General features: G+C 45.4%; 1 protein-coding gene across 2 annotated transcripts in view; it reads right to left on the bottom strand.

Moving 5' to 3' along the window:
* Positions 1 to 14,282, bottom strand: part of col8a2 (collagen, type VIII, alpha 2) — a 63,131-nt gene that overhangs the window by 48,177 nt on the left and 672 nt on the right. The window lies entirely within an intron of this gene.

Below are 14,282 nucleotides of genomic sequence, written 5' to 3'. Positions count from 1 at the left end.
GATTTAATATCTTTCTTTTCGCAGATGTCTTTATTGTACTGATGCAGATCATAAACTGCCCGATTGTTGATTGTTCAATCAGACTCAAATGAAAGGGATTTTGTTCATTCACTACCAGAGCCAGCTTAATTAAATAATTTTTGTAAAAATAAGCACTTGCCGTCATGTCTGTAAAAGAACCATGGTGCCGTCAAAGTTGACTGAATGGCTCTCTGAACATGCAATGGGTGGAGTGACCAGATGCCCTGCAATGATGTCATCAATAGGAGCCCTGTGTGGTAGTCAGGCTTGCCATTCATTCATGCCCCAGGTGGGTGTTTTAGCATGACATGCATGTATGTGTTGTGGATCACACCCTTACCGCAAAAAGCAATAGCTTTCTGTGGCTCAATGAGGCAAGAAATTGGTTAGCAGAGGCTCATCCACAAGAGGCACAAGGAAGCCTCTGCCTCTTCCAGTCATGGCTATGCTACAGTTGCACTGAATAATTCTACCTTCTGACTACTCAAATTTTTTTTTAAAACTCAGCTCACCCTCTAATGCTCTCTCAAAACACATTCATTCTCACTCATACCCTTTTGGTCAGCACACACCCCTTGAAAAAACCCATTCCCAAACCATTCACTCCAGCATGGTACACATGCCCCTTCCACTCGCTTGCTTTTACAAGGTGAAACATTCCCGAGAATAGGCGAAAAAAACACCTGGTTCTCATAAGCTGTGTTTTTTCACTACACTTTTCCCCTTCGTTCTATTCCATTAGTAAGAGTAAAAACAAACAGGAGCCATTGACCGACTGGAAAACTGATGCATTGCATCACACAGACGTTGCCCTTGATGTCCATCAAACCCCCAAAAATAAGCTTTAAGAGGCACGTTGGCGTCACCGATACACTCCACCCTATACCACACCTAGCATCACCAAACATAGGCCCACTATGTGTTAACGTAAAGGGGTCTGTTCTAGTCGAAGGTGGTGCTGGGGTGAATTTGTTTGAGGGTGTGTTGAGCATGTATTTTCCTTGACTGATTTTTGTGAATGGTTGGAGTGTGTTGAAGGGTGGAGTTGTTTGTGTTTATGAGCTTGATTTGGAATAAACGTTTTACCTTGTTTATTCAAGTCAGTGATCACTCTCTGAGTGAAGTATTGTATGGTAGTAATTGCATTGAAAGTGTGAGATAAATATGGTTTTGACAGTGTTTAATCTCATTACTCTGATGCACAAAAACCCTTTAAAAGCACCCAAACACCTTGTTTTTCACCTAAAGTGCTCTCTTTCAGCTCAGCCCCCTTTTTATTCAGACAAGGTATCAATATCACATAAGGTGAGAGTTGAAGGTTCACACAAGGACAGGCGTCCTTCTATCTCTCTTTTCCCCATGCTTTTATCCTCGCTCTTTTGTTAACTATCAGCCTCTCTATCCCTCGGGCAATGAAAAGGGCCGTTTTCTCTCAGGTGATGTGGTCCACCTTTGTCTGTTCTAACCTTACAAAGGAATGCCTGGCATTCACCAAGTTGTGCCCACGCAGGGCCATTAAAGAGAGTGAAAAAAGGTGGTGAGGGAAGGAATGGAAAAGAGAGAGAAAAAAGGCAAAAGAAAAGTGGATTTAAAGAGATAAATATTTAAGGAGCACAGCTAATGTGAGGGTTTTTTTAAAAGTGGAGAGGACAAGCAGGAAGGGAAAGAAGCATTTGAAGAACGCAGCAGACATAGAATAGGAAGGAATGGAAAGTGAATGCTAGAGGGAGAGGGGAGTTTCAGTTTTTCACACACCATAAAACCTGAGGCCTCTGAAATTTATAAGAATTTCAACAGGGAAATTCCTCTCAGATGGGCTTGGGGCTTTGCCACCACACTCGCATGACACATGGGTGGATAGTGGGGTGATGGGAGGGCATGAGAGGAAGACAAGGTGGTTGGTGGATGGATGGATGGATGTATGTATGGATGGAGGTAGGGAGTGAGGGAGGGAGCAGGTTGAGTAGGAGATGTTTTTGGCCAGACTCCCCTGGCTCACCTAACGCATATTGTTGCCAAACTTGGTTTCCCAAGTATTCATTTGACACTGATCTGGTGGGGGGGGGGGGGGACGACAGCCTGGGCAATTCTTCTGTCTGTTGAAACGGACAAGAGGAGACTGGGGGAAATAGAATGAAAAATGAAGATGAGGATGTGCAATTTCAAAGGCGTTAGAAAAGTAAATCCCCCCCAACACACCTAAGTGTGCATGTATGCATTTACACATGCAAGATGCTTCAGCATGTGAAAAAAGAAGAGTGGCAACTGCATGGTAATTTACTGCTTCTGTATTTATGGCAATTTATTCTGAACCTGGGTGGTCCCTCCTGAAAGACTTCCAGGGTCATTAATCATCAGTCAGGAATCAAATGTCATGTGTGTGTGAACCTGAGAAACAGAGGAGGCTGGGTAAGTAACCACAGAGGGAGTGAGGGCACCCTCTGGACTGTACAGTAGAAACAGTAAACGTGCAAGCGTGTGATAGCGTGTTTGAGGTCAGCCTACTTGCATACCAGTGAATATCCCAATCAGCTGAGCTGGTGGTGGGATTAAAGAATGTGAAGATTATTGCAGGGTAATTGTTTCCAGAGTGCGACAGTGCGACATATTCCAAACAGAAGGCCTTTCAATGCAGTGTGTGAGCACACAAATACACATCTACTGTATAAAGCTCAAAGTTCAACCCCATCTTTAACAAAACAATCTTAAAAAGTGCATACCAGCACAAACCTGCTGCAACTGTAATTTCCCCATGTCACTAACCTAACCCATATCCTGCCAGTCTTCAGTAAAAACAACACACCCAGAGACCTGCACTCTACTGATAAGGCCATCACTCTAACAGCTATTCAACAGCTTATAATTCTATTTTTGTTCTCCCCCTTTGTTAACAGACATGTCCCGGTTCAGACAGGGCCAATGATGATCTCTCGCAAAAAGACAGACAGAGAAAGTTTGAGGTTTGTTTTGTTTTACAATTTATCAAAAAAAACATTTTCAGTTTGAGAACCAGTAGGCAAGACGAGGAGTTGCCTGCTCAGAATAAATAAAGTCACCTGCTGCAGTTTCTCAAGATACGAAATAGTTAGATAAGAGCGGCTGGGACTGTGGTCTAAGGATGTGCAAACTCCCTCCCCCAAGAGATCCGTGATTCCGACTCCCTCACCACCTTTCAGTCACGCCTAAAAACCCACCTCTTTTCCTCTGCATATCCCTAGCTCCCCCCGTTCCACTTTTATTTTATTTATTTATTTTTGTACCAGAGCTTTGGGTACATGAAAAGAGCTTTATAAATCAAATATATTATTATTATTATTATTAATAAACCTGTCTTAAACCTCAGGAATTATTGTTAAGACAGGAAAATGTTAAACCTTCAGAGTAGAGTACAGGAGGTTCATTATTTGAGGTCAAATGTAGTGACGCCTTTATCTGTAGATCACATCCTAATTATCTCACTTACTCTCACAACAAACTGTTTCACATAATCACAACCTTATTATCTTATTATCTTGCTATAATAGATTGCAGTGTTGTCCTGCATTTTCAACCACATCAATTAACTCACATGACTCGATTCATAGTGAGATGTCGAACATGTTGACAGGATGTTTTCTTGTGATTACTTGAATAAATCAGTGGGATAAAGAGTATATGTTGTGTTATCGTGGTGACAAAATTGATCTAATGGCCTGCAAACCTATAAAGTGAACTTTACATCTGTTTTCTATTCAACAGATACTTGATGAAGATCTGTGGTGTTGGCACCCTGACGGATAGACCTCAAAAAACACTCATTCATGGGTTAATCTGGCTGATTTAAAATTATTGAGATATTTTGGCCATAATCAGCAATGACAACAATGTTTCATATATCAACATAAGAATGTAAACTATTTTCTCAGGAAGACTGACAGCACAGTATACATAAAATTGTTTTCTTTTGATAATCAATCAACATAGACTGATATGAAGAATGACAAGGTAATTAAGCGATCTTGAGACAACACAGCTCAAACTGGCTCACAGGTTAAATCCCATTTTGCAAAAGCAGGGTAAGCACAGTGAGACAATGTTAAGCTGGGCTCAGACTATTGGAATTTTCGACCAATCTTACCCATATTCGTCCCCCTCGAGAATCTGGTCTGGGCCCTTGGTTGGTACTGATGTTCGGCGAGATTATTTGGTAGCTTAAACTCATTCTATATAAGAATTTATGTAGTTCACAAACCAGCGGGTGACATCATGGTGGTTGCCACTTGAGTGTGAGGGGTTTACAGAACCTCTCTTAAACCTCCCAAACTGCCCGCAGATTCATCCCAATAATTATTAAACATGCTTGATATTCAGGATTTTAAATGTGGATGATTACATCAGCACTTTCCATGCGTAACCAATCATAGACCTTTTAAAATGGCAGCCCAAAACAAGCTATGCCTACTGTATGAGCGCGGTGGACAGCTGAGTTGGAGGAAAGGCTTGTCAATACGTGGCATAACACCGTCAGAGAGGTGACGTAAATTGTTGCGTTGCTCCTTTGGGAGTGAAAATCCTGATAATAACCTGCAGTGTGTGATGTGTCATTATCTTTAAATCTTGAAGTGTACGCTCAGGATTTTAAAGTCTTAGCCCAGCTTCACAGTAAAACTTCTGGGAGTTAAAGTGAGGTTAGATGCGCTCAAACTGTCACATCTTGCTGTTTCTGTTTCTATTCTTTAGTCCGAAACAGGGAAAGGTTATTTCAGTATTAACACTTAAAATGTTGGCTATGTTCGCTTGATTAATCAATTGAAATGACTGATCAATCCCCCAAAATGTAGATTCAATATATTAATAAACAAAGTCAAAATAATACTATAAATACTACTAAAGCTAGATAGATTCTATCAAGGATTCAGATTTCATGAGATCCTGAGATACTTGATTTTGATTTCATTAAACTGATGATTGAATTTCACTGTAAAGTCCCAAGTTGCATCAAACTGACAAGTTTCCCGGCTGTTTTATGCTTGTAGGTCCTGGTCTCCCAAGCATTAAAACAACCTGGGTTATGACCTTTTAAATGACAGCAATCAATTCCCTGACCTTTGTCCTCCATGTTAACACTAAGTAGCATATGTGTTCCCACTGCAAATGCCTCAGGAGGTCACCGCGGTCCTCTCAAACCCACTGTTGTAAGTCAAGTCCTATTATAACAAATTAATATATTCACTTGACCAATTGCTGACCCTGGAGAGCTTTAAAGTATTGTTTGTGTTACAGCCCCTTTATAGCCAAATATTTGTCAGTAGTGCTGTAGTGTACATACATCCTGCTAAATTCACACACACAAAAACACACACTCACATTTGCATACAGTCATGACATCATGAATTTCAAATTCTACATTGGAAATATGTCATGATAAATGCATCTGGGAAAACAGTCTGTACAACACAAAACGCGCTCTTAGAGGGGCATTTCGAAATATTAACTGTCAGATGGGATACTTTTTCAGCTTTGATCATTGTGGGAGCATAAATAGGGAACAACATGATGTTGTTCAGAGTAGGGATTGGCCATAAAGCTCTGGTGACTGAGTGACTGTTTAATCCATAACACACCCTTTGGGGACAATGTTTTTTCATGCAAAATTCATTAAGTTGACTTATTCCTGTGAAACTGAGAAGACCGGGTGGTGCAAGGATGGAAATATGTGTGTGTATATTGCGCAAAACAAGCTGTCAAATGGAGTATAAATAACGAGGATGTCAACATGTGTGCCAGGCCATTGCCAACAAACCACAATTTATGTCAGTAGAGCGAGATTAACACTAACGCTCCCATACACCTACAAGGAGAAAATGGACAACGTGAATTTGAATGCAAAGCATTCTGTGTTTTTCTGCCTCTCTTCTCTCCGCTCCTCCTGTTTTTCTCCACAGATATGTAGCTTCACATAAGAAAACATTCAGCAGGCCTCCGGCTTTTGCCACACCAGAAAGACAAAGCCATGCGAACTGTACAAACATCACAGCAGGAAAACTGCAGCAAAGGACCACCCATGGAGGTGACAAGTGAGCAACAAGAACCAAAACCAGCTTCTTGTACTAGGGTGCTACTAGATAAGGAGCACGACATGCATGGATGGCTAAAGAGTTAGATGCAGATGTCCCAAAAAAAGAGCTGAAAGTATGATGTCTCAGTCCTGTCTATTTTTGTCAACAATCTCCTGCAATTCTCCATCTGTCCACCCGACGTCCTCGGACTTCCCTTGCCCAATCCAGTCACCTGATTGCTACAACTGCCTGTCACTCACCTGTCTCCCATTCTCAATCACCTGTTCTTATTTCTCTCATTATCGTCATTATCACTAAGTATTATCACTGTAAACCATGCAGCCATATCCACCTGCTCCTTGTCAGATCGTCTGCTTATGTCTCAGTGTGTTTCCCAATGTGACCTGTTTTCCGTAGCTTCGGATTTCTTCTTCTCCCCTTCACTGAACCTGCCTACGTGTGTGTATGCTCTCAGGTCCTCCCTGCCAGTGCTGCTGCCACCAACTCCGTAACCGAATCTACCAATATCAATAAATCTACTATCAATCTACTTCCAGAAACTTGTATGTCACACCGCGTCGAGGGTTGTCTCGTCCTGGGTTTTTTGTCTCGTGACTTGTGTTTTATTTTGAAAACTAATTCTCCTCTCGTTTCAGGTTACTTGCTCTTCCTCATGTGTCACCGGTCTGATCGTCTTCCCTGATTTCTGATCTTGTCCACCTGTTCCCCATTCCCCTCAGGTGTTTTATAGTCTGTGTCTCCCTTTGTCATGTGCCTGAGTGTTATCGTTTCAGCCGAGCATCCCAGCCCCATGTCACAGTCCTCGCCTTGCTTTTCTCGTATTGTGGTTTGTACTCTTTGCCTCCTTGTGAGTGATTTTTTTGTTGTAATTTTCATAGCGCAGTTTCATAGCGCAGTTTTAGTTCATAGCTGTTTTTCTTTACCTCCGTTGGAGTGATTTATGTTTAGTCAATTAGATTAGTCTTGAGGTTATTGTCCCTCCGTGTTTTGGAGTGTTTTTTGTTCTTAAGTAGAATCGCCTTATGTTTCGTTATAAAGAGGAATTTTCTACAGCCTGTTATTTTTGTCACACTGTCTGAGGTTTTGAGATTATTGAATAAAAGCCTGCCTGAACTGTCTACTGCATCTGAGTCCTCTTTATAGTCCAGGCCTGACAGTACACTCTGGCCAGTATGGACTCAGCAGAGGCAGAACAGATGACGGATATCCTGCGTGCCCAAGAGGCCTGTTTCTCCCGTCAGGAGGAGTTTCAGACGGCTATGGCTTCTCAGCTGGGCCACCTCTCGTCCCAAATGCAGGACCAGCTCGTCCAGCCGACCACAGCAGCTCCGCCCCCGGCAGTCGCTGCTGCACCAGCTCCGACCGTGACTATCGTTGGGGCTGGTAGCAAGTTGGCCCCGCCAGCGAAATTCGCTGGGGAGCTGGGACTATGTAAGACATTTCTCATTGACTGTTCAATTCATTTTGAGCTCACCCCCCATGCTTTTCCTACTGACCGGTCCGGATAGCCTTCATGATCTCCCACCTGACCGGTTGAGCCAAAGCATGGGCCTCAGCGGAATGGGCTCGGGGCTCACCACTCTGCAGTTCTCTCATAGATATCCAGGCAGCGTTACAGAGGACTTTTGATCTGGTTTCGACAGACCGGGAAAAGGCTCAGGAGCTGAGCAGATTGACACAAGGCAGCGGGTCCGTCTGTGACTACGCCATCCGCTTCCGCACCCTGGCTGTGGAGGGTGGGTGGAATTCCACAGCCCTCTACGATGTGTACCTGAAGGGGCTGGCAGCTCCTATTCAAGACCTTCTCGTCCCCTTGGATTTACCCCCAGATTTAGACTGCTTTGTCGTGCTCGCAATTCAGACAGACAACAGGATCAGCCAGCTCAGACCGCAACGGAGCGGAAGATCCGTGGCGAAGGAGAGACCCCCGCGCTACCAAACACCGGGTTGGTCGGCTCCCCGCTGTTCGCCGCCAGAGCAGCGTCGTCACTCCACCTCGGAAGGAGAGGGGGAGCCCATGCAGCTGGGCAGAGCTCGGCTGACCCAGGAGAAACGACGGAGGCGACAACTGGAAGGCCGGTGCTTCTACTGCGGGGAGTTTGGTCACCTCGTCGCCGCCTGCCCAGCCAAGAGGCCCCTGGTGGTGAGACCGTTCACGGCTTCAGGCCCCGATTCTCGCACCCTCACTACAGTCAAGGTAAAGCATCACACCACCACAGAACTCAAGGCGCTCATAGACTCAGGGGCTGATGAGGGTTTGATGGACTGGGGCTCAGCAGAGGAATTTGGCCTCAAGACTGAACTTTTAGCTAAGCCCATCAAGGCCAAATTGGAGAACGGGAGAAATCATGGGATGGGGGGAAGACTGTGTGGGGAACTGTTTTGCCACTTGTGGCAGGGATTAATCTTGCTTCTGCTAATTTCACCACAGTCTCTGAATACCCGGACCTGAGCCCAGTGCCTCCCTGCTACCATCACATCCGGGAGGTTTTCGATAAGACTAAAGCCATGTCCCTTCCTCCACACCAGCCATACGACTGCGCTATCAAACTGATCCCGGGCTCCACCATTCCAAAGGGCCGCCTGCACTCGGTCTCTGGGCCGGAGAGGGAGGCTATGAGGGAGTACATTACCACCTCACTGAAAGCGGGATTGATCCGCCCCTCATCTCCAGCAGGCGCCGGGTTCTTCTTTGTGGGAAAGAAGGACGGGACCCTAAGACCCTGCATAGACTATAGCCCGGTAAATGACATTACAATAAAGAACCGTTACCCACTTCCTCTCATGTCTTCAGTGTTCGACCAGCTCCAGCAGGCCAAAGTGTTTACTAAGATAGACCTCCGCAACGCTTACCATTTGATCCGCATAAGAGAGGGTGACGAAGGGAAAACCGGGTTTAATACCCCAAGCGAGTACCTGGTCATGCCTTTTGGGCTCACAAATGCTCCTGGCGTTTTTAAAGCCATGATTAATGATGTACTTAGAGACTTTCTTGACCATTTTGTTTAAGTTTACCTCGATGACATTCTCATTTATTCCCCGGACCTTGACACGCACCAAGACCATGTGATTAGAGTTCTGAAAAGACTGTTACAACACCAACTCTATGTCAAAGCAGAGAAGAGTGTGTTTCATGCCCACATTGATCCTTCCTGGGCTTCATTGTAGCCCCTGGAAGAGTACAGATGGACCCGGCTAAAATTAGCGCTGTGGCTGAATGGCCCACACCTGATAGCCGCAAAAAGGTTCAGCAGTTTTTAGGATTCGCTAACTTTTACAGGTGGTTCATCAGAGGCTTTAGCGCAATAGCTGCCCCTCTCCATGCTCTTACCTCTTCCCAGGTGCAGTTCCACTGCTCTCCGGAGGCGGACACTGCCTTCCAGATCCTCAAGCGGCGCTTCACCTCGGTCCCCATCCTCGCGATGCCAGACCCACAGCGTCAGTTCGTGGTCGAGGTAGATGCCTCCAACGAGGGGATCGGGGCAGTCCTCTCTCAACGCTCAGAGCAGGATGGTAAGATGCATCCCTGCGCCTTTTTGTCACGGCGGATGTCCAAGGCAGAACGCAACTATGATGTCGGCATACGGGAGCTGCTGGCGGTCAAGGTTACCCTGAAGGAATGGAGGCACTGGCTAGAGGGGGCAAACCATCTGTTCATCGTCTGGACTGACCACAAAAATCTGGAATACATCAAGAAGGCTAAAAGACTAAATTCTCGCCAGGCCAGGTGGGCGCTTTCCTTTAACCGTTTTTCTTTTTCTCTCTCTTACAGGCCGGGGTCCCGAAACGTCAAACCCGACATCTTGTCCCGACTCTTCGTCCCTGAGCCTGTTGCCAAAGAACCAGAATCTCTCCTTCCACTAAGCTGTGTGGTTGGAGCGGTGACTTGGCAGATAGAAATGGAGGTTAAGCAGGCTAATGGTGAGGCTCTGCCACCTAGTGGTTGCCCGGAGAATCGGTTGTTGGTTCCGGTTGAGTTGCACCCACAGGTGATCCACTGGGCCCACACCTCGCTGCTTTCCTGCCATCCGGTAGTTCGGAGGACGATGTTCGCCATCTTTCGGAGGTTCTGGTGGCCATCCATGGAGCCGGAGGTCCGGGAGTACGTAGAGGCATGTACGGTCTGCGCCCGAAACAAGACGTCCTCCGGATCCCGCATGGGTCTCTTGCAACCACTCCCCATCCCCTCCAGACCATGGTCCGACATCTCCATGGACTTCGTCACGGGGCTCCCGGTATCTCAAAGAAACACCACTGTCCTCACGGTGGTGGACAGATTTTCCAAGATGGCTAGATTCATTGCTCTGCCCAAGGAAACGGCGGAGGTCATGATGAACAGTGTTTTCAGGGTTCATGGTTTTCCTAAAGACATCGTCTCTGACCGGGGGCCCCAGTTTGTGTCCCGGTTCTGGAGGGAGTTCTGCCAGCTCATCGGCGCAAAGGACAGCCTGACCTTGGGGTATCACCCAGATGCCAATGGCCAGACCGAACGCCTTAACCAGCAACTGGAAACCGGCCTCCGGTGCCTGGTCTCCCAGAACTCCTCTACATGGAGCAAACACCTGGTCTGGGTCGAATATGCCCACAACTCACTGCCCACCTCAGCCACAGGTTTCTCCCCCTTTAAATGTGTGTATGGTGACCAGCCCCCCGTCTTTGCAGACAACAAGCCAGAGGTGTCTGTGCCCTCCGCCCATGCCATGATTCGTCAATCCCGCCGTATCTGGGCAGCCGCCCGACAGGTGCTGATTCGACAAGAAGACCGCAAGAGATGGCCTGCTCCCGCCTACCAGCGAGGTCAGAGAGTGTGGCTCTCTGCCAAGAATCTCCACCTCAGAGTTCCCTCCAAGAAGCTGGCGCCACGGTTCGTGGGCCCGTTCCCCATCATCAAGATCATCGGCCCCGCGGCAGTTTGTCTTCACCTGCCTCGATCTCTCAGGGTACACCCTACCTTCCATGTAAGCCAGATTAAACCTGCCAAGGAGAGTCCGATGGTCCCAGCCGCCACACCTCCCCCGCCTCCTGAGGTGATAGACGGCGGCACGCAACCGGGGCCGGGGCAAATAATACTTGGTGGACTGGGAAGGTTATGGACCTGAGGAGAGACAATGGGTTCCTTCACGCCACATAGTAGACACTAGCCTCATAGAGGAGTTTCATAGGGACCACCCTGAACAGTCTGGGCCGTCAGGTGTTGGCCCTAGAGGTGGGGGTACTGTCACACACCGCGGTGAGGGTTGTCTCGTCCTGGGTTTTTTGTCTTGTGACTTCCTGTTTTATTTTGAAAACGAACTCCTCCCGTTTCAGGTTACTTGTCCTTCCTCATGTGTCACCGGTCTGATCGTCTTCCCTGATTTCTGATCTTGTCCACCTGTTCCCCATTCCCCTCAGGTGTTTTATAGTCTGCGTCTCCCTTTGTCCTGTGCCTGAGTGTTATTGTTTCAGACGAGCACCCCAGCCCCATGTCACAGTCCTCGCCTTGCTTTTCTCGTATTGTGGTTTGTACTCTTTGCCTCCTTGTGAGTGATTTTTTTTGTTGTAATTTTCATAGCGCAGGTTCATAGCACAGTTTTGGTTCATAGCCATTTTTCTTTGCCTCCGTTGGAGTGATTTATGTTTAGTCAATTAGATTAGTCTTGAGGTTATTTTCCCTCCGTGTTTTTTGTTCTTAAGTAGAATCGCCTTATGTGTCGTTATAAAGATGAATTTACTACACCCTCCTATTTTTGTCATTGTCTGAGGTTTTAAGATTATTGAATAAAAGCCTGCCTGAACTGTCTACTGCATCTGAGTCCTCTTTATAGTCCAGGCCTGACAGTATGGATAGGTTTAACAGTAGTTTATTTGTAAGAACTACAGTTTTTTCCCTATCTGGAAACCATAAGTTTTCATGCACAGATATTGAATACTAAAACACGTCTAGGGTTTTACAGAATCAATGTCAGACCTGAAAAAGTTATCTAAGTAACATGCCTCCAAATCCTCAGTGTGGCCAAGTGATTAACCAACAATTCACCAATGAGCACCTTCCCCAGTTCGCAACTAAAGCTTGTTGCCACAGACATGGGGCTACAGCCCGTCACTCCACACGCCAACGTCTGTCTGTTTGCACACCTATGAAGGTTTATGTGCATGAGATTTGGGCCTAGGACACATGCAGGACATCTACATTCTCTAGGGCGTTTTTGAGTCAGACAAATAAAAATTATTGTTGAAGCTAAGGCCAATAACTTGTACAGGAGCAAGGTCATGACTTAATTTTATTCATTTTGCTGACACTTTTTCCAAAGTGATTTACAATCATCGAGGAAGGTAGCATGAAGGGCCTAGCTGGAAATGAACCCTGAACTTCTGAAGTTAGTGGTGTAACCCTCTCAGCTGAACCAGCTGACTTCTGTGTGTGTGGGTGTGTTCAGGGAAGACACAAAGAGCTAAGGTAAAGTTAAAATAAATAGGGTATTACATACAATTTCTAACAGCGCCTCTCAGTTTTGTCTGAGGTTGTCTTTTGCCTTTTTTTATTTTAGCATATTTTTTTTGATTCAATTTGCCAACTAAATGTTCCTCACAGCAGTTTTCCTAGGGGAAGCTTTTTTCTGCTGTTAACTGCTCAGAGACTGCAGCCGGTCCCCACACAACCACTGTTATCATTATGTTACACGTGGCCAAAATCACCAGGCAAGTAATCCAGCCCAGTAAAAATTCCAGGACAAACAAACGTTGACACTTTGCACTGTGATACTCTTGGGCAAATAACTTGTGGAGGGACGGAGCTCAGCTCTGTGCTCTCTCCAGGTCATTTTCTCGTGGGAAGAGAAACAGAATGTGAATTGCACATTTGTTGATGTTGCGATTACGATTCAAGTACGTACAATTGTCTTAAATTAAAACTCAGACAACAAACAGGGCTTTTGTGGTGTTGTTTAAAGTCTGAGTATGTTTTAGTGTTTAGATGTCTCTGTGATAAAAGGTCATAATGATGAAAATTTAAACAAAATCTCTCTTAATGTGCCACGACCTTTGGATCTAAAGTGGCTTTCCATTTAGTCACTATACATTGCTGCATGTCGGTGAAACTTTTAATGATGCGTGCCATACATGGTAAATAACATTTACCGTGTATTGTGTTTCGTTGATTAATTTATACGCTAATATAACACTTCATGGTTCATAAAAACTTGATTATTTTGTAAGCCATATCCTGCAGCGTTCCCAACATTGTGATACGAAGTGGTCAAAAAACTGTAGGCCTCCCGACATGCAACAAACACCACTGTATCACCCTTCCTGGCTTTATGCCTTCCCACTTAATGATGCTCAATTGTCCCTCCCATACACACACAGCATAACACAAAGAAAACAAAGAAAAACAAACAAATGGCTCTTACAAGATCTAATAGGCTACATATAAAAGCAGCAGTAAGTGATGCATCATCCAACCACACCATTTTAACACACATGATCACACGATGATCTCATCTATAAAAAGCCAACACATTGTATATAAATATGCTTTCTTTTCTTGCCTAGGGTTATTTTGCTCCCTCCCTCTATTTGCCTTTTAAAGCTGAAGTCCTGCTATCCTGGCAAATATATGAGCCTTTTTGTATAAAAACTAAAGCCACATCACTAACTTTATTTGAATCCCCACTTAATATTGTGTTATTCAGTATTTTTGTTAATTTATGTCCAGTGCTGCTGGTGTGGATAGCAGTTTGGGGGAAAAAGTGAGACAAGACTGAATACTGCATATACTAAAAAGAGAAGTGCCTGTGGTGTATAACATGTTCGCGCAGTCCACTAGTTTCTGAGCTTTTATTCATCATCTTTTCCCCTTTATTCTCTCGTTCTCCCTCCTCTCCAGTCTCTTGCCCAGCATCCTCAACATATTTCTCCCTTGGTGTGTGTTTTAAAGGCTGAGCCCTAAACCCAACCAGTGGGCTGTGGTTCCCTCCTAAACCATTCACATGGAACTGGTTAGGAAGACATTCCTTCCATGAAGGGAATGTCTGGCACCAAGCGCCTGTAATACAGAAATCATAAACGGGAGGTCCAGCCTAATCACATCCCGTAGCACTCTCAACCTTTTCCTCCTTCCTGTTCTTCTCATCCTCTCTGAGGAGTTATTAAAAAGGGATGGCGAGACTGAGAGCAATAGCATTATTGTTTCCTTTGCTGTGTGTATATATGGGTGTAACTCAA

The sequence above is a fragment of the Scophthalmus maximus genome, chromosome 22 (genome assembly GCF_022379125.1).
Source record: "Scophthalmus maximus strain ysfricsl-2021 chromosome 22, ASM2237912v1, whole genome shotgun sequence".
Classification (NCBI taxonomy): Eukaryota; Metazoa; Chordata; class Actinopteri; order Pleuronectiformes; family Scophthalmidae; genus Scophthalmus; species Scophthalmus maximus.
Note: the sequence above shows the minus strand (reverse complement) of the source record. Positions and strands in the feature narration are given on the sequence as shown.